Here is a 22,612-nt window from a genome sequence, read left to right on the forward strand (position 1 = left end):
AGGGCAGATGTCGTGTTCCAGCAGTGAGATATTTCCATGCATTTTATTTTCTGGACATCACCAGGGCACATGTGGGGTTTGTGCCTGCAGGCTGGAATGCTGCAGGACTCCCTAATCCATCACCATTATGTCCTGGTGCTGCTCCGGTCAGTGAATGATTTTCTGTGACTTGGAGGTAATGTGGTCTGATGGTGATGATCAGACGTGCAGTTAAATGCTATTAATTGAAATAAGAGTAACCTAGAAACATTGCTCTAACAATACAGGATGAGGGAGGAGGATTGGCTGAGCTGCTTGCAGTGGGGTGTCTTCTCAGGTGACTCCCTCACCGTGATTCCTGCCAATATCCGCCCCAGCCCTGCACGGTAGTCCTGCCAAAGCAAGCAAGCACTTTGCTCAGAAACGCACTGAATTTCCTTGTGCCTCTGTTTGTTGGCTTTTTTTTGAAAGCACATTTTGCCCTTTGCTTAAATGCCATCCATGCTAGTCATCCCTTACACTCATTCTTCTGGACCTCGTCCATACATAGCTGCTGAATGGATGAACAGAATGTAGTATCTCCATGTAGTGGAACATTATTCACACGTAAGAGTGAATAAAAAAGAAAAAAAAAAGAGGAAAATGAAAAATGCCACCTGTTTTGGGAAGTCCACCCTGACTGTTCAACCCACACTTTTCCCTTTGAAACCCAATCACTTATCTCCATTCTACTCTTTTTGATAGTACTTACCACCTTCTAATAATCTTTAACGTTTCCAAAAAAAATATATAAATAAAGAGATGCTGATGCCACTTCAAAATATACAAGCCTTGCTAACAGCATGTTAATTGAAAGGAAGCAGACACAAACGGCCACATATTGTTGATTTCAGTGATCTGAAAAGCCCAGAAAAGCACATGCAGAGGCAGAGAGCAGGTGATGGTTGGAAGGGGCTGGGTGGAGGGGGATTACGGGGTGAATGCTAGTGATAGGGGGATTCTTTTGGGCTGATGAAGTGTTCTGGAAATAGAAGGTGTTGAGGGCTGCACAACCGTGATTGTGCAGAAGACTGCTGAGCGCTGTGTCTGGGAGTGCCTGTTGTTGGGGCATCTTTATTTTGTTCACATCCTGCAATGTGAAGGGCCATCTTCTGCTGTGGTCATTCTACTCCTGTGAGTGGTGAGGGTCAGAGACTTTGTAGAGTCCTGTTTCTTTTCTCCCTCTGGCTGAGTGTAGGCAAATAAATTTAAGCCTGTGAAATTGCTCCATCTGCAGAAATGTCTTTCAGTTTTGCCTGGTGTAAAAATCTTGAGAGCTTTTAACCGTTGAGGCTAGTCTGTGGGGGTAAATAGCCTATGAAGCCTGGGTGAGCCCGGGAAGAGCCGCGCTTCCCTCCCAGACACGGGTGGGGATTTCACCCCCTTTCAGGCAGTGAAGGGCCCAGACCCGTGGGCAGACTTGACAATCGTGAATATTTATGTGTATCCGCTGCTTCATCTTGGATATTAATTTCAAGCTGAGTCAGTTTGTGGCGGCAGCCTCATCCTACAACAGGAATTTATAGTATCTGCTCTTTGAGGTGAAGACCTGACAGACTTGATTATTTAACAGTCTGCTTTGAATTGATATCTCAGATTCCTTTGTCAAAAGCAAAACAGCAGAAATACAGACGTCCTTTAATTCCAATGTGGCCTGGAACGGGTTTAGTGTCTGTGCCTCAGTGGCCTTATCTGCGGGTGGGGAAGATGATAACAGTGCTTCCCTCAGAGGAGCTGGTGAGGGGAGTGTGAGAACCACAAATGGAGGACTTACACGAGATGCTCATAAATGACCGAATTTAGTGCTCTCCGCCTGGTGAGGCCTTAGGGGCAGAGATGTCAGAACAGAGCAGTCCTAGCCGGAGCTCGATACGTGATGGTAGCTGTTATGATCAGTATCACCACTGTGGGTTATCAGGTAGTTTTAAGACTTGGTAATATGATTTCATGAATAATGTTAAAAGACTAGACATCTCAGATCCAGTTTACATAGTCCTCAAGATTTCTTCTGAGAATTGGATGGTTTCTTCCCCATCTTAAATCTGAGATGAGTCTCTAAAAATTTCCGTATTCCTCCATCCTTTTGCTTTAATTCTCTATTTCTTAAAAAAACAAAGTTTTTAGATGGAGTTACTGGGGACTGAACTGAGGGCCTCATGCATGCTAAGTACATACTCTCCCAAATGAGGTATAATCTCTTCCCTGATTTTTTTTAAAATTTACATCTTAATTTTCAGAGGTTAGAGGCCTCTAATTATTTTTCTGGAGACTTGTCCATGAACCTGTAAATCTACAATTAATGGACAAAATTTGGTTTATTAAAAAAAATCTATAGAATATTCTGCAGTCCATCCAAAAGGAAATGCTCATGGACTTAGAATGTTTCTCCTTTAAGGTGATTTCTCCTGTTTGGTCGAGCTTAATTTGTTAACAGCCATCCTCATCATCATAATGACCAAACTCGCTGTGAGTGGACGCCTAACTGAGGCTAAAATGCTTTGCTCATGTTTTACTTCATAGCAAGTGTTTGATTGTAGGTATCAGTGTCTCCTTTTTTGTAGCTGAGGGATTGAGAGATGGGTCAGCTTGCCCCAAATCACACGCAGCTGGTGGTGGCTAGCTCGATGCTGGAATCCAGGCTGCACAGGATGAATTCTCAATTGCTCCTCTAATCAGCTTCCCGTTGAGTGTTTTCCCGAACTCCTGTGAGCCCATAAATGACCGATTTTAGCTATCTCAGCCTGATGAGGTCTTCAAAGGAGAGACACCAGTGAGAATGAGAGGCAGAGTGGCATAAATTAAAATTGTACATTTTCACAAATGTTTTATTCTCAGGTAATGACTTTAAAGGTAATATTTTTTTAATTTAGTGCTTTGTGAGAACTAAAAACAAAACATTTAAACTAATTATTGTGCAAGAGAGAAGTGGTCTTTGAAAGTCCAACTGTTGCTAATGATGTTACTTGTTTTTTCTAGTGGTGCTTATTTACTGAAAAATTTCCAAACACTGAATTTGTTTTATGTAGTCTTAGTATGAAAGAAAAGTTTGTCAGTGAGTATTGTAAGTAAAATCCTTACTCTTTTCTTTCCTGATGATGAATATCTTAGTTGTTTACATGGCTTAAGTATATTTCGTCATTTGTGAAATTTGAGTAATATGGTTTACCTTGTCTGACTGTGAGAGCTGGACGCCTTGTATACAAAGCACCGTAGAGGTGCTTAATAAAAATGTGCTGTCACAGTGACTGATAGTTTAGAAGTATCAACTCTGAATACTAAAAAGGGTAGCTTATTTCTGATGCATATTCAATATGTATATATATGATATACATTATTATGGCTTAAAGTAACTAGGATTGTTTTTTTTTAAGTGCAGTATGAAGCTTTAATGAAATCTGTGTCATTCTAGTGAGACAGGGACTACTTAAATTGCCTTAAGCAGACGCCCTTGAAGATTATTTACACAGAATGTGTATTGTTACAGCTCAGAATTCATGTTGCCGTGTAACCATCCATCAGACATTTAATTTCTCGGGATTCTGACCAGAACCATTAAGTTTAGAAAAATCCACATTGATTATTATCAGGGAATAAGCTCCTCTCTTTTGTGACTAAAGAAAATTTTGATTTTTTTCTGCACTCTTTTCAGGTTTTAAAATTTCAAAATTTTGATTTGACATGTCACTTTTTTAATAGAGAGAATAAAGCTCATGCTGTTTTAATATGTAAATAAATGTTTTTGTATTTCAATACCCTTCTATGATTTCCTGGCTCTTTGAGAAGTATTTTGCAAGATACTTAGATTACCTACTGTTGGAAAAATACAGACGTGACTTTTATGAATATAGGCGTAGTACAGTTCTGTTGGTTTTTACTGCAGTGCAAGACATGAGACATAGGAGAGCTTTGCTGCTGATTGCCAGGAGGACAGATCTCAGGTCTCAGTCTCCCCTGGTGTAAAATGAAGTGGCTGGACTGGATTCTTTCCTCTTCTAAGATGAGCTTCCATGAGCCTATGTCTTTTGTTTATATTTAGGAGTATTAGCAATATCAGATTAAATACTGAATACCCCTCCATCCCCCCGAAGCAAAGTGCAGTATATGCTACATAAGCTTCTAGTTATCTGATTCTCGTTTCTCATCTTACAGTCAATTTTTGTGTTGCATGTTTCCTGGCAACCTGGAAGATCTTTTTAGCCATAGGTGGCGCTGTTGCAACTTTTTACAGTCTTAATTTTTCTGTTTGTAAAATAAGGCTTAAACAATGTGATTTTATTTTGATTCCTTTGCTTAATGCTTCAGAATAGCACAACGTCCATTATGTCTTTCTACCTGGAAAATTTTTTCTGCTTATATCATAGTTTTATTCTTTTATCTCGCTGTGAACATTTCAGACTTGCTGTGCAAACAATGGCAAAATCGGGCTTTTCTTCTAGTGTTAGAAATCAGTGAGCCGGGATATTTTAAAACAGCTAGAAGCTGCCTCTGGAGCACCATAAAGCTGAAAAGTGTGTTGAGTTCCCTGAGTATTGACCCCGCCGCTGTGTGTTAATTGGTGGGAGTTGATTTGGTACATATATGATGGGGTGTAGTTTCTTGACTTGGGTTTGCCTGCACGTGCTGACACTGAACCACGTGATCCTGAGTCAGCTCGTTCTGAGTTTTCCCCTCGTCTGTGAGAAGGGGACACTCATATCTGCTTTGTAGAATTGTGAGAATTAGTAATTATGTAACATGTTTACCACAGTGGGTATGTCAAGAGAGCTCATAAACTTTAGCTGCTGTTTTGTGTGCAGCCATCATTTTATAGTCTTTGGTAATTACAAAGAAACAAGAAAATAAGAAAAGCTGATTTTATGATGAAAGATATTTGAGGAGGTTCCATAATTCCTACACCCATAATTTAGCATCAGCAGAGTCAGAACTGTTACACAGTCGCCCTGGACCAACGTTAAGCCACAGAAATTTTTGTTACTTCATATATGTTGGGGCCTAAGGGGAACCAATACTTATACACATGTTGTCTCCAGCAGCCAACTGAGAGATGACACAAGAGTAGGCAGGTGATAAATGTCTTCTTTGTTACTGATGAAGCCACGTTCTCCATGAACTTCAGGGCTGTGGATAAATGAGTGTCATGATACTGTGTCCCAGAAGTAGAGACTCACCCTGTCCCAGGTATCTCTGGGCCACAGCAAGCCTTCCCTTGAGAGAATGTGCCCCATCATGCACAGGGCTGTTCTGCAATGCAGCTGAGCATCCAGGGTGCTTCCCTAGGGTAGTCAACACTGGAGGGAAAGGAAGGGTTTCACATGCCCTGCTTGTCTCCCTGGAATCACAACTCAATCTGTTAATGTGAGGAGGGCTAGCTGTGGGCCAGGCGTCAGGGCTGTGAAGGGAGTAGCACTCTGCATGGCCCAGAGGAGTGGGGAGGAGGTATCCCTTCCATCAGTTTAAACAGGTGGTGGGATGGAACAGAAGGGTGCATCCCATGAGTTTATAAAAGGAGAAATAAGAATATCCTTTGGGTATTAGTCTAGCCAGGAAACACAGAAGATGGTTAGGAAGGAGACTTGTAAACCACTGTAATATTAATTTGACATTTGTTGAGCACCCAAAATGTGCTACATTCTTTTCTGAGCGTTTTACAGAAATGAATCCTTCAATCTTCTCAACAAGCGAGTAAGGAAGGTTTGATTGTTATCCCAGTTTTACAGTGTGGAAATTGAGGCACACAGAGGGTAAGTTGACCAAGGTCACAGAACTAGTAAGTGGCAGAGCAAGTATTTTAACCCTGGCTGTATGGTATTGTGGCTCCCAGAATGGGCTTTGGGTGTTTAGATGTATCTGCATCCCTCGATTTCTGTACGTCTGTGCATCAATTAGCCCAGAAAGGACAGGGAAAGGAGAGTTACACAGGTGCTCACAGTCGTGTCTCGGCAACTGTCCACGAAGAGTGCACCGTGATTAGAATTAATTGTTTTCCAGGCAGCAGATCTGTTGGTATAACAGAAATTTAGTCCATTGAATTCATCTAGAAATCCTTCCTGCTCTGCTTCTGTCCACACTTGCCATGTGACTGCCTGCCCGTGTTTGGGCCGTGGAGGAGAACATATACTCATGGTTGAACTCTGATATTGCAGTCTGGTTCATAGTTTCACATCTTCTGTTACATTAATAAGTTAAATTTCTGGTTTTCTTGCATCAGTGTCTCATGAGTTTGGTTAATGTGAAACCAGTCCATGGGAGCCCAGGGGTTATGATGGTATAAATTTTTAGCACGTTGTGGCACTTCTAGCCATGCAGACATGACTGGGGGATGTACGCCTTTCTCACTGATTTCTCCCAACAGCAGGGTCCTCTCACGGATGTGAGGCTGGGAGCTCTCTGAGTAGCTCAGTCAGAGGCCAAGTCCACCAATCCGAAAATGATGAAGTACCTGGAAGTGGGTTTAATAAAAGTAAAGGGCTTCCAGGTAGTCCGATGGGCTGTTCAAGAAATTTGGTGAAAAGCTGTCCACTGTCTGTGGTTTAGCTGCTTCTTTGCTGTTGAAAAGTCTGGAGTAGATGAAGGGATTTTAAAAAGCAGAAAGGAGTGATTTCAGGTGGTACGTCCACACCGGTGAGAAGTGATGGATGACCGCCTGTGTGAGGCACAGACAGAGTCTTACAAACTTCATAAACCAGCTTCAAATGCTCTGCCATCTGAGTGCGCTTCATATGGGGTCCAGTTCATCACTGGTCACGCTGTGAGGGCAAGTAACTGACGATGGCAGAAAGGACACGGAGGCATCAAAAAGGTCTCACTCATGTTCCCTGTTTAAAGAATGTGGCACAGTGTATTATATTTGAGCTGGTTTTTCACTGAACAGTTTTTAGTGTTTTCTGGGACTCCCCAGTGCCCCAAGGTTCCATGCAGCTGGGTGTCCCCTCATTGCAGCTCCGTCAGCGCTTGCCCTGGGCTGATGTGGTGTCACGGGAAGCAGGACGGTCAGCGTCCCCGGCTCCTCTGAGCTCCGTCTCCTCATCTGCAGAGCCTGGTTTCTCATCCGTGTCTACTTAGTAGGGTTGCTGAGAATCACACGTGATGGTTATCAGGTGTGATTTCTGGTTGTCTCTGCGATTGGCAAATAGCCAATAATTGACAGAAACTCTTGTTTTTTTTTATTGTAATTGTGTCTCCTAGATTGCAGTGGTTTTTAGTCTGCATTTTTTTATAACTTTACTCATTTTTAAATATGCCCTTATTTTATTTATTTTTTTTTTGTGGTACTGGGGACTGAAGCCAGGACATTGTGCATGCTATGCAGGTGCTCTACAACTGAGTAATACCCACCCTCCTTTTCTGCACTTAAAAATAAATATTGCAATACACAAAATAGCTCTTAAACTCCATGATGGGACCTGGTCTCTGTATAGGCAAATGAACACGTATACTATTTCGATAAGAATAAATGCTGTTGAGACATACGTTTCTGAATCTGTTAATGTGCTTAAAAACGATCATAGCTAGTGATAAACACGAGACTTAGATCCAGGACTTTTTAGGGTATGTTTTGCCATCATGGCAAATTTCATTCTACCGAGAAGGCTAATTGGGTCTCTTTGATATTTGGATGGTTTAGCAGGTGATCAAGGCTTTCCAAAGCTGACAGTTTTGTATTTTAAACTAACTACAAAGTTATCTTCTAGAAGATGGAAATCCTAAGTTTGTGAATTTCCCAGTAATCCAGGGGGTATGTGTCTGTGTCTGTGTCTGTGTCTGTGTGAACGTTTGTGTGTGTGATTTCAGGAATGTAGAAATAAGTTCCATATAGACTTCTGATATCTTTCTCTTCCAGTTCAAGGTTTAAGCATATACTTACACAAATAAATTGATTTTCTTTTGTCATTTGGCATATTGGCGGGAATAAGAGGTTCTCATACTTGTTTCAGAAGGGTTGGGAAGCATGAGCTTAGAAAACGGGAGGAGAAAGAGGCAGGGAGACACTTCACACTTTGTGCAGTATATGAGAAAGAGTAGCTTTTCTTTTCTCTTTTCTTCTAAAGCAAACTGGCTCTGAATTGTAACACACTATTACTCAGAATTGCTTTTCTAATCAGATACAAGTGCCTCAGATTTTTCAAGGCAACATGAATGATGAAATGTGTTTTAGCATTTATCTTTAAAAGTAGTTTTATTTCTCAAGTAAAAGACTATAGCCTGTTTCTTCCAGCGTCTCAAGAAATTCTCATTGATCTATGTACATGTTCTATGTGCTTATTTTCTTTTTTTTTTAAGTGCTTGTTTCATTGTGGTGTGAATGAATGTTTAAAATTTCTGGATTTTGATCTTTAGAAAATGCTGATTTATCATAACTGTTAAAAACCTGATTGTTCTTTGGTCCTTGTTTGGTGGGGCACCCTATTGATTACTCTTGTCTGTTAAAGAGAGAAATTCTTCCTCTAGCCTGCAGATCATTAAGTGTATGGTTTGCAGTATGCCTTTAAATTTCATTGAATGCATTGAACATGATTGTCCAGTGAATTTTGAGTTGACTCATAGTAATGACTTTGCTTTGATTCTGTGGCTTTTGCTCCTCTCCACAAGAGCTTGAATTCTCTGTTGCATTTTGTATACGTGTTCTTCACAGTGGAAGAAATTTTGCATTTTTTACAGAGGTGGTTTTTCCTAACACCTCTGAATGCCTTCTGTAATTGATACAACAAAAATCTGTTATTTCAATGCTTAATTATTTCATACACTAGTTTTTGGCTTAATCAGAAACAATGACAGAGTGATAATAAAAAATAGGAAAACTTTCCTTCCTTTGAAGAATAGAAATCAGGTGGTCAGGCTCACCCATGCTTTGGGCCTGACACACTTAATCTCATGTCATTGTGTATCATGATTCGGAGATGGAGTTGCTTCAGGTTTATTGATTTTTGTTTTAACATTTGTGTTGAATTCTTTCTCCAGGCTTATGTATCCTGTTGGGTTTGTTGAAACTGTAGAAGGGAAACAAAAGCTTTTTTTGGTTTCCGGAGTCCTGAGTTGCTGATGATAAAGAGTTGAGGTTGGGCTGAGGAACAGAGTGACACGCCCTCTGCTCCCAGCTGAAATTGATGAACAATGAAATCAATTAAGTGTATCGGTATTTGACCAATAGAAGTTAGCGAGCCCAAAGTGGCTAGTTATGCCCAAAGAAAGTACTGAATTCACCTGCAGAATTAGGTGCTTTACCAAGAAGAAGCAGCTTAGAGCAATCAGAAAAATCAGTCCTATGATGAGATATAAAGTAAATATAATATCTTTTATTTCTGAAACTTTTCTACGTTAAGTTGTGTAGAGCTAAAATTAAGTTTCAAGCACCAGGAGTTAACAGTGTGGGTGGTTCTGTATGATCATTATTCAGGAATGTGCCTAGACTCTGCTAGAGTGGCTGAAGCTGGCAGGAAAAGACCCAGAGCCAGGATTTGTCACCTTAGGGTGTCCTCCATAATGGTTCCATGTGGGAGCCCATGATTGGGTTAACAAATTGTAACAGACCCCAGCCGCCTGTCAAATTTAAGAAGAAAACGTATGCTTAGTAACTGCTTTGCAAGCAAGTGCCTGTGCATCCTCACTCCTGTCTCCTTGCCTTAAAAAGCAGAGATAATGCTTTGCTTGCGTAGATGATGTTTTAGATAGCACTCTGCTCATCGCAAAGCAATGACCCAGGCCCACAGCTATAAAGGCTGGGCTTGTGTGCAGTTAGATACTCTATTATCCCCCAAGCAAGGACCTAGCTGGTCTGGTGGTCTGCTTTGTAATTCACATGTCTAAAGAATGTATCTTATTCCCCTCACCCCATGACTTACCTAAAGATACACTAAGCCTTTGTACTCATGGTGGATTCTACAATCTCTGTCTCATCCTTCTTTCCCCAAGTTCCTGCTTACTATCACACAACTGTTAATGACGTTTTCCTTTGATTATACACAATAAATATGGGATCATTTGAGAGGCTCGTGGAGTTGGGTCCCTACGCCCTCTCTCCTTCGTGACTTTTTCCACAGAGTCTTGAGTATTCATTCCCTGTACGTAAGACTTCTGCCAGCCAGAACCCACAGTTCCAGGTGAGAAGGATGCAGGCTTTATCTCTCCTACCCGAGGGAGAGAGAGTAGAAAATTGAGATCTGCTCTTCCGTGGTCCCTTCCTGCCCCAGGTCTGCTCCAGTTCACCTGCAGCCTTCTGGCCTCTGCTCACACTGCCTCTGTCCCAGGACTGACAGCAGCCTTTTCTTCCCTGGTAAACATTTCCTGTGCCTTTTAGAAGTTGGTCTCTTCTCTGCAATACAACCCTGGCAGATGTGATGGTGGTAAACGTGCTGGTGGGCAGTCACTTGGGGACTGCCAGGAGCCATGCTGATTCTCCTGAGTCCCTCATTCGGGGTTACAGAACTGTCGAGCAGCAGAGGAAGCCCTTTAACGTGAGGCCAGCTCAGCATTGCATCACTTTCATTTTATTTTTGAATTTTCAGTGGAGAAATTATTTGTAGCAAACTGTTCCAGATTTTTGGCTGCCTGCTTTCCTCACCACCATTTCCTTGTTGGCTCTGGTGCTTGTTGTAAGAACCAGGTTTCTTCTCTGGTTATTTCTAGCAGCTGGGCTTGCCGAATCCTTGATCTGCATTTGAAGCAGAATGCTTCTTCGTGATGTCAAGCTGATTTTCCTATTTCTGAATATTTCGTGTACACTCAGCAACTCTTTCAAGTGAAATGCTCTTGTCCAATTCTGTTAACCCATATTTGCCGATCTCCTGCTTTCATGCTGAGGGCAGTTTCTTCTTCCTGTAATAAAAGTTAGCAATTTGCATTTACTATATGAAGGTTCTGGCCCTAGGTGCTTTTGTCCTTAACAGTTTTAATACAATTCACCCATTAAAATGTGCAGCGGTTTTTACTCAAAGCCCAGAATTGTGCATCGCAGTCAATCTTAGAATATTTTCATCCCCCAACAGGAAGCCCTGTATGCACAAGCAGTCATTCCCATCTTCCTCATCCTCCCCCAGCCCCAGGCAGCCACTGTTCTCTCTCTATGGATTTGCCTGTGCTGGACATTTCATGTAAAACAAGTTATTTCATGTAAATGGAACTGTCTATTGTGACTGACTTCTTTCACACTGAGTAACTTTTTCAATGTTTTTCCAGGTTGTGGCCTGGGTCAGTACTCTATGCTTTGCTATTGCTGAATTATATTCTACTGTATATCTGGGCCCTACTGTTTACCCATTCATCAGGTGATAGTCGTTTGTGTTGTGTCTGCTTTTTGTTTGTGAAGAGTAATGGCGCTGTGAATACTCCTGTAGGAATTTTTATGTGGACATTTGTTTTCAGTTCTCTTACTTGTGTGACCAGAGAGCAGAAATGCTGGGTCATTCATAAACCAAATGTTCAACTCTCTGAGGACCTGCCAGGCTGTTTTCTAAAGTGGCCACGCTGTGTTACATCCTCACCAGCAAGGGCTGCGCACTCCGCTTCCTCTGTGTCTTCATTAGTGCTTGTTACACCTTTTTTTTTATTATAACCTATTGTAGTAAGTGTGAAGCGGTTTCTCCTAGTGGTTTTGACTTGATTTCTTTTACAGCTAATGATATTGAACATCGTTTGTGCTTATTGGCCATTTGTATATTTTCTTTGAAAAATAAATTTTCAGATACTTTATACACATTTTAATTGAGTTCTCTTTTTCTTGTTGAGTTGTAGGAGTTTTTTCTTTTATTTGAAGATACAAATACTTAATCAGATAAATAATTTGAAAAAATTTTCTCCTCTCTGTTGTTTTTTCACCTTCTGGGTGGTGTCCTTTGAAGCAAATTTTTAACATTTGATGAACTCCAATTTATCACTGTTTTCTTTGTTCCTTGAGCTTTTGGGGTAATATTTAAAATCTGAGGTATTTTATTTAAACTTTTATATAAAAAATAACTTAATTCTTAAGACCGTTCTAGGAGATGGGTGCTGTGGTTGTCCCCATTCTATGGATAGGAGACTGAGGTGCAGAAAATTTCACTGAAATAACAGTGTCACAGCTACCCAGTGCTGTGGGATTTCAGACCCTCATGTTTGTCCCCAGCATTTGTGATCTTCACCACCATGCTCCACTACTGCCTGGAATCATTAATGAAAAAGTTTTCCTTTTTTGATTTCTTGATTGTTTGTTTTCTCATTGGGGAACTCACCTCTTCATTTTCCTTGCAGAGATCTGTGTAGATTTATTTTAGATCTCATGTACTTATTTATTACACAGGCTCCAGTGATGATTGTGCCTAGTTGTTCTAATCAATTCATACTCAAGTCTTTCCTGCTCATGACACTAAAAAGAGAGTCATGATTTACATAATGCTCAAAGAAGAATGTACTTGAGTGATTTTATTTTTCTAACCAATCAAACAAATCAAATAAAAACCCGGTGTTGGAACAGATTATAAGCCCTGCAGAATAGGGTCACTGTCTTCCTTGTGTTTCATTTGATTTGTCACAGTGTCTGGATAGTGCCTTGCTGTCCAGCAGTTTTGTGAGTATACGGTGCTCATGAATCATTGTAAGGAAAGAATTTTGACAACAGACTGTGTTGTTCATTTCACAAGGGAAAAGATCATATAGAAATACTGCTCAGATTTATTTTAAAATTAAGCTTGGTGTTTTGAGAAGGGTTCAAGAAACCATACAAAAATCTTTTTCAATAATTTTAAATCTATCTTAGACACATTATGCATACATAGCAGAGTAACTTATCAACTAGTTTTGACAAGAGGAGTGTATTATTGATTATCTATTTTAGTTGAAATATTCTACCTGGGATAAAGTAATCAGTGCCCATAAATGAACAAATATGTTTGTATTTCTATGCAACATGGGAGCAGACTTCATATGTTTCTATATAATATATATGACTGTGTGTTTTAATCTGTCTGTCAGTGTTTTTATAGTTTTTCATCAATGTTGTAACTTTAGAATTCTTCTATGGAAATCACCCCCAATTCTAGTGCAGTTTGTACTGTGTATCCTGTCTTATGCATGGGATTCCACTGTCCCCTCTGTGAGGAATTTCCTCTCCTATTGAGTTAGTAGCAGAGTTAAAGGAACTGTGATTTCTAGGCCTTTGCTCTCCATGTGTTTGCAGTTGGCTGTCAATCAAGATTTTCTCTTTCTTGAGTTTTCATTGTTCAATTAGAATTTTGGAAATAACAATTAATATGTTGCAACACTCTCCCTAGAAACTTGATGTGTTTGTGCTTTTCAGTTTCCAATTTACAAAAAATGTAAATTCACTCCTGTTTTTAAATAGTCCTTTTTCACTAGATATTTGTTTACTTCTTTATAGTCAAAATATTTTCTTCCCAATGAATGAATCGGTTTGCATGTTTTAAAAGACACTTTAGTTTTTAAATTTCTTATTCTAACAGGTATATTCGTTGTACAGAATTTAGAAAATAAGGATAAACACAATTATAACTTAAAAATGGCCTCTAATCTCACCTGGAGATACAGTTGTAAGGTTTGAAATTGAGAATTACAAGTCCTCTCAAACTCTTCTTCTATTTCAAGTACGGTTTGGTTACTGAGATCCTCGAATTCCCATATGAATTGTAGCAGCAGATAGTCAGTTTCTGCAGAGGAACCCACTGGGATTGTGATCGAGTCCACGTTGAATATATGGATCGCTCTGGGGAGCACTGCCATCCCAAGAATGCTGTCATTTGATTCAGGAATGTGCGTGGTGTGTCTGTCCAGGTATTTAGGTATTCTTTAATTTTTTTCAGCATTGCATAGAGTTTACATTGGATTATTTTACTATATATTTTGCCTTTATACTGAGGACAAGTGTGCAAGTTACCGGGATCAGAAGTGTATTGGAGCTCCGCAACTTGCTGCCACCATGGACGCTGTGCTCTTGCTTCGCCCACTGTACAATGTTGCACAAAATAGGACCTAAGTAACTCTCCCTTGAAAGAATGATTATATGATTGCTGGATGATGCTTGAGATTCCTTGTGATGATGTCTTTTTCCCAGAATTTCGCCTCTTCTTAACTATGCCCTTTCCCTTCCTTTCCTCCAGCCTGTGTTTCAGCCTGCCTGTGGCATTGATTTTCCTTGTCTGTGGACTCTTCCTTTCACTAGTTCGTGATAATGTTACATGTGAGATGTGGAAACTTGCTAGATGTCAAGAAAGAGCAAATCCATTGCATGCTAGATTTTTTAGAGTGTGTTATTGTATTATCGATTGAAATGAAATCAGGCTGACCCATTGAGCCATCCCCTGAGCTCTTTTTGCCTTCCTACAGGTGATACTGCTCTCGTTGCTGCATGTGCCCTTCCCCCAGACTTGGTTTTGGAGTTGAGTAAGTCACCATCACTGGAGCCCTCTCTTTAAATGATGACGAGAACATTTGCTCTATCTCCTTGTTTGGGGACTTCGATGAGATGAGGCAACAGATAAAGAATGGAGCCCCACCTCATTCTGATCCCCGCTCTTTCCGTTCCTTTCTCCATGGGAAGAGTACAATTCAAAAATATAAAGATTGTGAGCTAATGAGATAGACAAGACAACCGATCATTTATTAAATACCCTTTCATGCCAGAAACAAATGTATTATACACACAAAAAGCACATAAAATACGGTAGTACTGTGGTTACAAACGTGGGTCCGAGTTCGAGTCCTGGTCTGGAGTGACAAGTCCTGTGAGATGGAGAATTGATAGGTCGGCTTAGCCTCTCTTGGACTTGTTTTCTGTCCTGCAGAGATGGGGCTCGCTAGGCGTCCCTCCCCCGTAGAGGTGCTGAGGGGTGTAAAAGACACGTGTAGGCAGACCGAGCACAGCTGCTCTTTCCTCGTAAGTGCAGGATAGCATCGCTTTTGCGGTGATGGCTTTATGACCGCACCGTGTAGACTCTCAGTGCTCCAAAGGGATGCCTTGCAGATTGGAGATGGGATTCTCACTTCTGTAAATACCCAAGGATTGTGTTATTGGGCCTTGCTGATTTGACTCTATTCTTTAGAAAGTACATAATGTAGATATATTTTTCAAACATGCATGAATTTTTTCTTTTATTATTTATAGTTCTACCCTCTCATCTCTTGGTGTGACTTTTCATGGAATCCAGGAAACAGTCCTAAGCAACCTGCCTCTTCACACTTCTCCGTGGTGGTTTCCTTCCCTGACTAGAAGAGGGTTTTGCATAGGTAATTTTGATTGCTCCCCTTCTCTTGGAGACTCTCTGTTTTTCTGCCCATCTCTCACCTGTCCATCTGTCCATTTCTCTACCCACTCATTCTTCTGACTTGTTTCAATAAGCATTTCAGGCAGCTTACAGAAGAACAGATACCAAATAAACAGGTGAGAAAATGGGGCCAAGTTCATACAGTGAGGCTAGGAGTTGAGCCTGTGTGAGAGTTGCAAGCGTGAGACACACACCTCTGCCTTGTGACTTATAAGATAGACAACATCAATGTGCCTGAAGCTCCCAGCAGACACAGGGAAACAGGGTTTGTGGGAGATGCTCATTGGCTGTGAAATAAATAAGTGGCTTAGTAGAAGCCCAGCCTTTCCAAGTACTAAGGCTTAGGAGAATATTTTAGTGTCTTCCAAAATCAGATTATTGCATCTTTTCTTTTTCAGAGTTTTATGTATAGTTGGTTTACATTCTATAACTGGAAATTTCTCCAAAACTGCTGCCCACGTGAGTCCCATGACTCGGGAATGGGGTGGTTCTGCTCATTGACGGGTGTTGGCCAGAAACGGAAAATGACAGCCTCAAAGGAGCCTGGGATTTATCAGTTATGTTTTGTCAGTGCTGTAGATTTCAGAAAATGCTTTCACCTTTTCTTTCCATCTGAGGCAGCAGCGCGCTCTCTTACCAGCATCAGGAGCTCAGGGCCACGGGATGGTGGGGGCTGACTGCACTGCCGTCAAGACAGCTGAGCTAGTCACTGCAGGTGTGGTTCTTTTACATACTGCAGTTCATGCTCTTTACTAGAATGTTTCAACAGGGAGTTAATTAACTGAGTTAATTAACATTTTATAAATATGATGCTTTGTTGAAAAGACAGTCATAGGCAGAATATAAGTTGTGATCACTTTAGAAATGGTTTCATTACTGAAATTTCAGTAGGAAAGATCCAGTTTATCTTATTTCCGCCTCTCTTTAAAAGTAACAAAGAAACAAGACAGAAAAAGCAGAGGATGATTTCTGTTCTTCCTCTCGGCTTGCAGGCGCCCTCACCTCCAGTGGCATCCATCCAGACACCAGCACTGACACTGACCGTGCTCAGAACTGCCTCAGCCCTGAAGACACATCTGACAAATGGAAGGGGGCCGCGCCCTGTTACAGCAGGTGCTCTCACTTTGTGGGTCCTTATGTAACTGTGCGGTGTTATTCAGGATCGCCCTTTCTACACTTTGTGACGCTGCTGCGGTGTCTCCTAGTTATTTGTTTCTGTAAGTACTCGTGTAATTTTCCAATGTGTGGTACTAGACATCTAAAAATGCATTTTTCAGATGAAAAATAGTGTGTATTTAATATAAATGTCTGAAAAAAGGGTCAAAAGGATCTATCCTGGTGCCAGTACTCAGAGATAATAATTAACACATTAACATCTATTTTCTGTTCTTTTCATCAGTGTGTATTACCTCTGTCATAAAAACCAGCGAGCAATGTGTGCCTGTATACTGTGTGGAGACCTCCATTTTCCATTCGGCTTATTACACATTTTTCTACAATATTCTATCTCCCCTGGCATGATTTTTAATGACTAGTATAGCATTCTGTCTTGTGGAGTCCTCGTCCATTTTACTTTGGACTTAAATAAACTTTTAAATTCCAAGTATACTTAACTGAAATTCTGAAAAGAGATCTGTTGTGGTACCGAAAGTCCCCTACATCCCTTCCCCTTTTTTCCTGAGTGTAAAAACTGCTGACAATGTGGAGTATATATTTCATGACCTTTATGCCTATGTCATATAAATAAACACATACATACACGTATATGAGAAATCTATGTCTATGTGTGTGTATATATGCTTTATTGAAAAATAAGGCCATACTATATGTTTTCTGCAGCTCGGTTTATTCACTCAGGTATATATCACAGACGTCCTCTCCCTCCAGACTCACCCGGTCCTTTCAGATAGAGTAGAGGGTTTTCCTGATATGCAGGTTTGGTCTCTTGTGTAAGGACACCTTTCGTGGGAGCGTACTGTGGACAAGGCCTTGGACCACGCCGAAACACCGGAACTTTAGTGCCCACAGCTCACCGTGATTTACCGCATCATTTTCTTGATGGTGGACACTTAAGTTTTCTCCATTTTCCACTGTCAGAAAGGGTGTTTGACTGGCATACTTCTTATACAAACATTCCTGTGATCTTGTATGAGTATTATTTTCGTTAAGTTTTCTGGAAATTTAGTCCTTGGATGTGACAACTACATAAATCACAGGCTCCTTTCAAGTGAATCTAGAAATTCCTTCTCCTGTGGGACATGAAAAGATGTAGAATAACTTATGTAACCAATTCTCTATCGCTGGATATGATTTCACTTCAGCTTTTCTTCTCACCATTGTAAACAGTGCTGTGTAAATGCTCTGATAAGTACATCTTTTTGAACTGAATTTTTCTAAATGAAACGATTCCAAAATGTGGAGTTCAGCCTGTGTGTACACACGTTTTTCAGAGTTTACATATCCATTGACATGTCATCCTCCAAAAGATCGCTCACAGTTTGTTCTCTCAAAGATGGACACTAGCTAGAATATCTTTTAAAAATATGTGCCAATATGATGAGCAAAAGTACTTTTTCATTGTTTTAATTTGCACTTGATGACCAGTGAGGTATTGAGCATTTTTCACTCATTAGCCATCTGACTTTTAAAAAGTGAATGATCTCTTTTGTCCTTTGCACACATTTAAGTGAGGCAGCTTCTTGTTGCTTTGTGACAGCTCTATGTATATTATGAACATTAACCCCTTGTCTTCATCAACATGTATCAGAGAGCTTTTCCTTGTCATTTTTTGCCTTTCATTTTGTTCAGTAGGTTCATTTTTGTTGTGGCCCAAAATAATCTTAAGATTGTAAATGTCTTCTTTTTGGGTTTTATTCCTGATATTATTCTTAGAAATACTTTCTTATACTGGTATAAATTTCTTCTGTAGGTTTTTTTAATCTCTAAGATGGAGATGATGATGGTACTTGTTATAGTGAAGAGAAGTTGAATTAATATGAGCAAAGAATTATATTCGCTGTTATTAGTACTTTCTAATATTCACATCACATTCTGTAATTTTTCTTGCGGTCATTATGACTGGAATAGAATTTGTTTTTTCCAGGGGATTCTCTGATTGTCCCAAGACAATTATTGAATTCCTACTTTGCTTTTTAACTTGAAATCCCACCTGTAAAGAATACTTATGTATACTAGAGTCTCTTTTTGAGCTCATGGTTTATTTTTATCAATCTTACTTTCTTACACTAGCACTATATCTTACATATTGTAAACATTTATTTAATATCTGACAGTGCGATTTTTTGATTCTCTTTTCGATCCCAAATTTTCTTGGTTAGTATTATGACTTTATTATTCCTGAAGAATTCTAATATAATTTTTCAAGTTAAAAAAAAAAAGAAGTGCTGTCGTGGGATTTTTTAGTACTTTTGAATTATCTTTAGGAGAACGTACATTTTTACAAAACTGCTTTCCTCCATACAAAATGTTGATGTCTCTACTTTCACACCTCTTACTTTACCCCACAGTACAGTCTTGTACTTCCTCCATGTACAACATGGGCATTGTTTTTGAGTTTATTCCAGATTATTGTTGATGTTTTTGTTAATTATTTAAGTCAGAATTTTTTGCTATTGTATATTTTAACTGTTAAAACTGACACCTAGGAAGGCAGATTCGGTTTGTAAATACTCACTTTGTAACTTCTCATTTTAATTGTAAGTATTAAGTACTTGTTACAGAATCCTTTCTTTTCTGTTTTTAAAAATTTGTTTCCAAGATTCTCAAAATGGTCATAGCAAAGTAGTATAGGTGGGGACAGAGATGGAGAGAGGTAGTGTGGCTCATGTACAAACTGTGAGCCCTTTCATGGCTGTGTTTATGCTGGAAAAGCCGCTGAAGAGTCCAGGATAAAACAGGGGTGGCTTTGTATGCAGTTGAAAGCCAGCATTCTTGCCTGGTGAAGCCTGGTGGGCGTGACAGGTAGATGATCAAGGTCGAATGGAGGTTATTGGCTGCACAGAGCGCTGTGTCTGAGAACTGGAGAATATCGCCATGGGAAATGCTTGGTGCCAGGAACAAAGCAGAGGAGCTGGGGACCCTGTGTGTTAAGGAATTTCCAGCCCTCGGAGTGGGAATATCAGACTCTGCATTCAGATCTGAGTTTGAATTCATCCTCTTTAGTTTACTTGTCCTCTGACTTTTGTCAAGCTATATACCCTCTTTCACTTCCTGTTTTCTTATCTCTCAAAATAGGAGAATTACAGCCTGCTGCTAGATTGTTTGATCAGGTTAAATAATTAGTGTCTATAAGATGCCACGTACAGTCACAAGCTCAGTGAGAAATGGGCTGTCACCTGTTCTTCTGCAACTCAGTGCTTGACAAGACATGTGGGAAAGCCAGTCCCTAATTTGTGTATGATGCAAGTAGGAACAAAATTAATGTCTTGCCTTTCCCTAGCAGTATACTTACAGCTTTGCTTCATTTACTTCTTTCCTCCTTTCCTTTCCCCTTTCCCATCCTCCACCAAAAGATCCTGAGACTCTCTCAGAATAGTAGATTCAAATTACTTTAAAGGTTGGCTCATCCTCATGAAATGAGAGTAACATAAAAAAAATCTGTGCACATCCCACAATACATTGTATTTGATTTACACACACACGTGTGCACACATACACACACACAATCAGGCTACCTTCCACTTGCAGAGGGATAAGGACCACTTTTTCTGAGTTTTCACTCACTGAGCTTGAGAACAATGTCTCTTACACAGACTTTCACCAGGCTTCGTGCATGGTGTTTTTAATTGAATTTCGGCTTTGTGGCCATAGATATAGTCTCCTAATAGAAGAGAGAAAGTGGAGACATAGACATTCCGCTGAGATATTGGTGTCATCATATTTTAGTTGGAAAGGACTTAAGACAGCATAGAGTCGTAATATTATATGGGTGAGAATCCATGATGTTGTAACTTGGACAAGAACATGGACCTTCTGCCGTCTTGTCCACAAAGGTGAAGAGGCAACTGGGCAGGGGATGGTAGGGATCCTTCTTGCTTGAGTTCCATGTTCTTGCTAGTTTTCATTGCTCAGTTGCCTTTAGTTTATGTCCATGAGGCCTCTCATGGGAAGGTCACTCTGTCCTGATAGATTGAGTTTCTTATCAGCAAAAAGCTCTGGACCCACTCATATTTCCCAGAGTTTTCTGCTGACCTGCTGACACTTTATATAATTGAGACCTAAGAAACTACTGAATATAAAATCCTTATTGTTATTGTTTGCCCTCGAGTTCCATAGGAAGGGGTGCTGTCTCAGGCTGTCTAAAGCCAGATCTGAACAAAGATAGGGTGACAGGCTGTGCTGCTTGTCCTCCACAGTTTAAGGGGATTTCCAACTTAGCTTTATATTCAAGGCAGATGAGTTCAAATCCTGCCTTTACCAGTTATTATCTTTGTGAATTTGGGGAGAAACTGTACTTTTTTGTGTCCAAATTTGTTTATCTGTAAGTAAGTTCAGTATTTATTTTAAGGTTTCTGTTTTAGAATTGAATGAGCTAATACTCTCATTTATACCTAAAATAGTGATCTCATGGTTCTATGCTGGTGCCTTGGTAGTTGATTACTAAGGGACTCCGCAGTGAGATTGGGGGTGGGGGACCCTGGATAATAGAGCTTATATTCCAGGATATGCTTGTAAAAGACTGGATGTGCAGTGGATTTTTAGTAAATATCTACTCCTTTCCTAATCTGCATTGATTGTGTATATATCTTTATACTAATATATGAACAATTTTTATTGCAATTTAAATATCTTTGTAGTATTTACAATATCTAGTTATAAAAATACGTGAAATAAAAAGATTTGAATTTATTTTCTTTTCAATAAGCAAAACAAAATAAAATAGAAAAGAAAAAAGTTTTGAAGGAGTAGAAATAATTTTATTTCTGTGGAATCAATTCCTTGTAATAGGTTTTTTGTTCATGTTGTTAAAAAGCATATAAAATTGATAGGTTGTGAAATACTGGAAATGAGGAAACAGTGGAGACATACTACCTCTAAGGCAGTCAATTTGTTACCAAGTCCAAACTCGTTCTGCTTGCTGCATGACAGGCCAATAAATCGGGAGATGAGATGTTGGAGTAAGGAAAAGAGACTTTATTTGTAAAGCTGGGAGACCCAGAAAATGGCATATTGTTATCCAGTAGAACTCTCTTCCCCAGGGCAGAATTCAGTCTCCTTTTATACTAAAAAGTGGCGGGGATGTGGCTGGTTGTTGCAAACTTCTTGCTGTATGAATTGTTTGTCCTTGAAATCCTTTGTTCCTGCAGCTGTCCATGTGGGTCAAATTATGGTGCCCCTGTAAAACCTCCAAAAAAAAGAAAGGTTATTCACTATTTTACAACTTGCCATCTATACATAAGTGTAGAAGAGCAAATATCCTTAAAGATCAGAGCCCGGAGAATAGACCCTCCTGGATATTTCAGGCTAAAGGCAACTTTCTTTTACAAAAGGTGCAGAGATAGCAAGTCTGAGCCTAGAAAACAAGGTACAGGATTAAAGCCAAATGAACACATCTAACATGGAGTGAAATTTGTTCTTTCTATTACAATTTCTTTTTCTCCCTCATAAATAATTTTAGTAAGAAACATGAGCAATTTTTTTATTTTTGCTTCATAATAAAGGACTACAACTACAATTTAGTGAGCAGGGATGCTGTGCGTGCCTTGGTGTCACAGCAAACTCTTGTTGGTGGTGGTCGACCCTGCAACATGCCTGATGCCCCATGAGTGTTGGTGAGGGTCCCCCTAACCAGGGGCTCTATTCAGGAACCACCATATGCGCGTTGACCTCTGGCACCTCTTTTTCAGCTGCAGGAAATTTTTTCAGATTCTATGATAGAAAAATCACTCCAGCTACGGATAATCAGGGAATAAAGGAAGAGGAAAAGGGCTTGAAGTAGAGTAGAAGAGAAAGACAGAAGCTCAGGGAGCCTGGGGGCTTGGCAGCGCTGCCTCGGGAGAGAGAGGAGCCGAGGTGTGGATGGGACCGGCTACGGAACCAGCTCCTGCAGCTTTCCCTGCACCCAAGCCACACAGCTTTTAATAGGGCCCAGGACTCTCTCCTGGCTGGATGTCACCCTGGGCAGAACCTTGAGAATCGAAGGTAAGGGGTGGGCAGCACTCACCTAGGGGGTCACTGAGGACTTTGGTCAAGTCCACATTGACTTTTCCAGTCATGTGCCTTCACCTGTTCTTTATCTCAGGATCTGAGAAGCAGGAGCAAGGAACTCATGGAGAGATCCAAGAAGATATCTGACTGTGTTAAGAGACGACAGTCACAGTGACACT

At 40.2% G+C, this 22,612-nt stretch overlaps 1 protein-coding gene across 1 annotated transcript in view; it reads left to right on the top strand.

Moving 5' to 3' along the window:
* Window positions 1-22,407, top strand: part of LOC140698888 (uncharacterized) — a 73,386-nt gene extending 50,979 nt beyond the window's left edge. Inside the window, exons 11-15 of the mRNA XM_072970747.1 lie at window positions 13,591-13,776; window positions 14,329-14,385; window positions 15,107-15,228; window positions 16,259-16,483; window positions 22,133-22,407. The gene's annotated coding sequence lies outside the window, so the exon portion shown is untranslated. The remainder of the gene's footprint in view (window positions 1-13,590; window positions 13,777-14,328; window positions 14,386-15,106; window positions 15,229-16,258; window positions 16,484-22,132) is intronic.
* Window positions 22,408-22,612: the final 205 nt, after the last annotated feature.

Source organism: Vicugna pacos, chromosome 10 (genome assembly GCF_048564905.1).
Source record: "Vicugna pacos chromosome 10, VicPac4, whole genome shotgun sequence".
NCBI classification, from domain to species: domain Eukaryota; kingdom Metazoa; phylum Chordata; class Mammalia; order Artiodactyla; family Camelidae; genus Vicugna; species Vicugna pacos.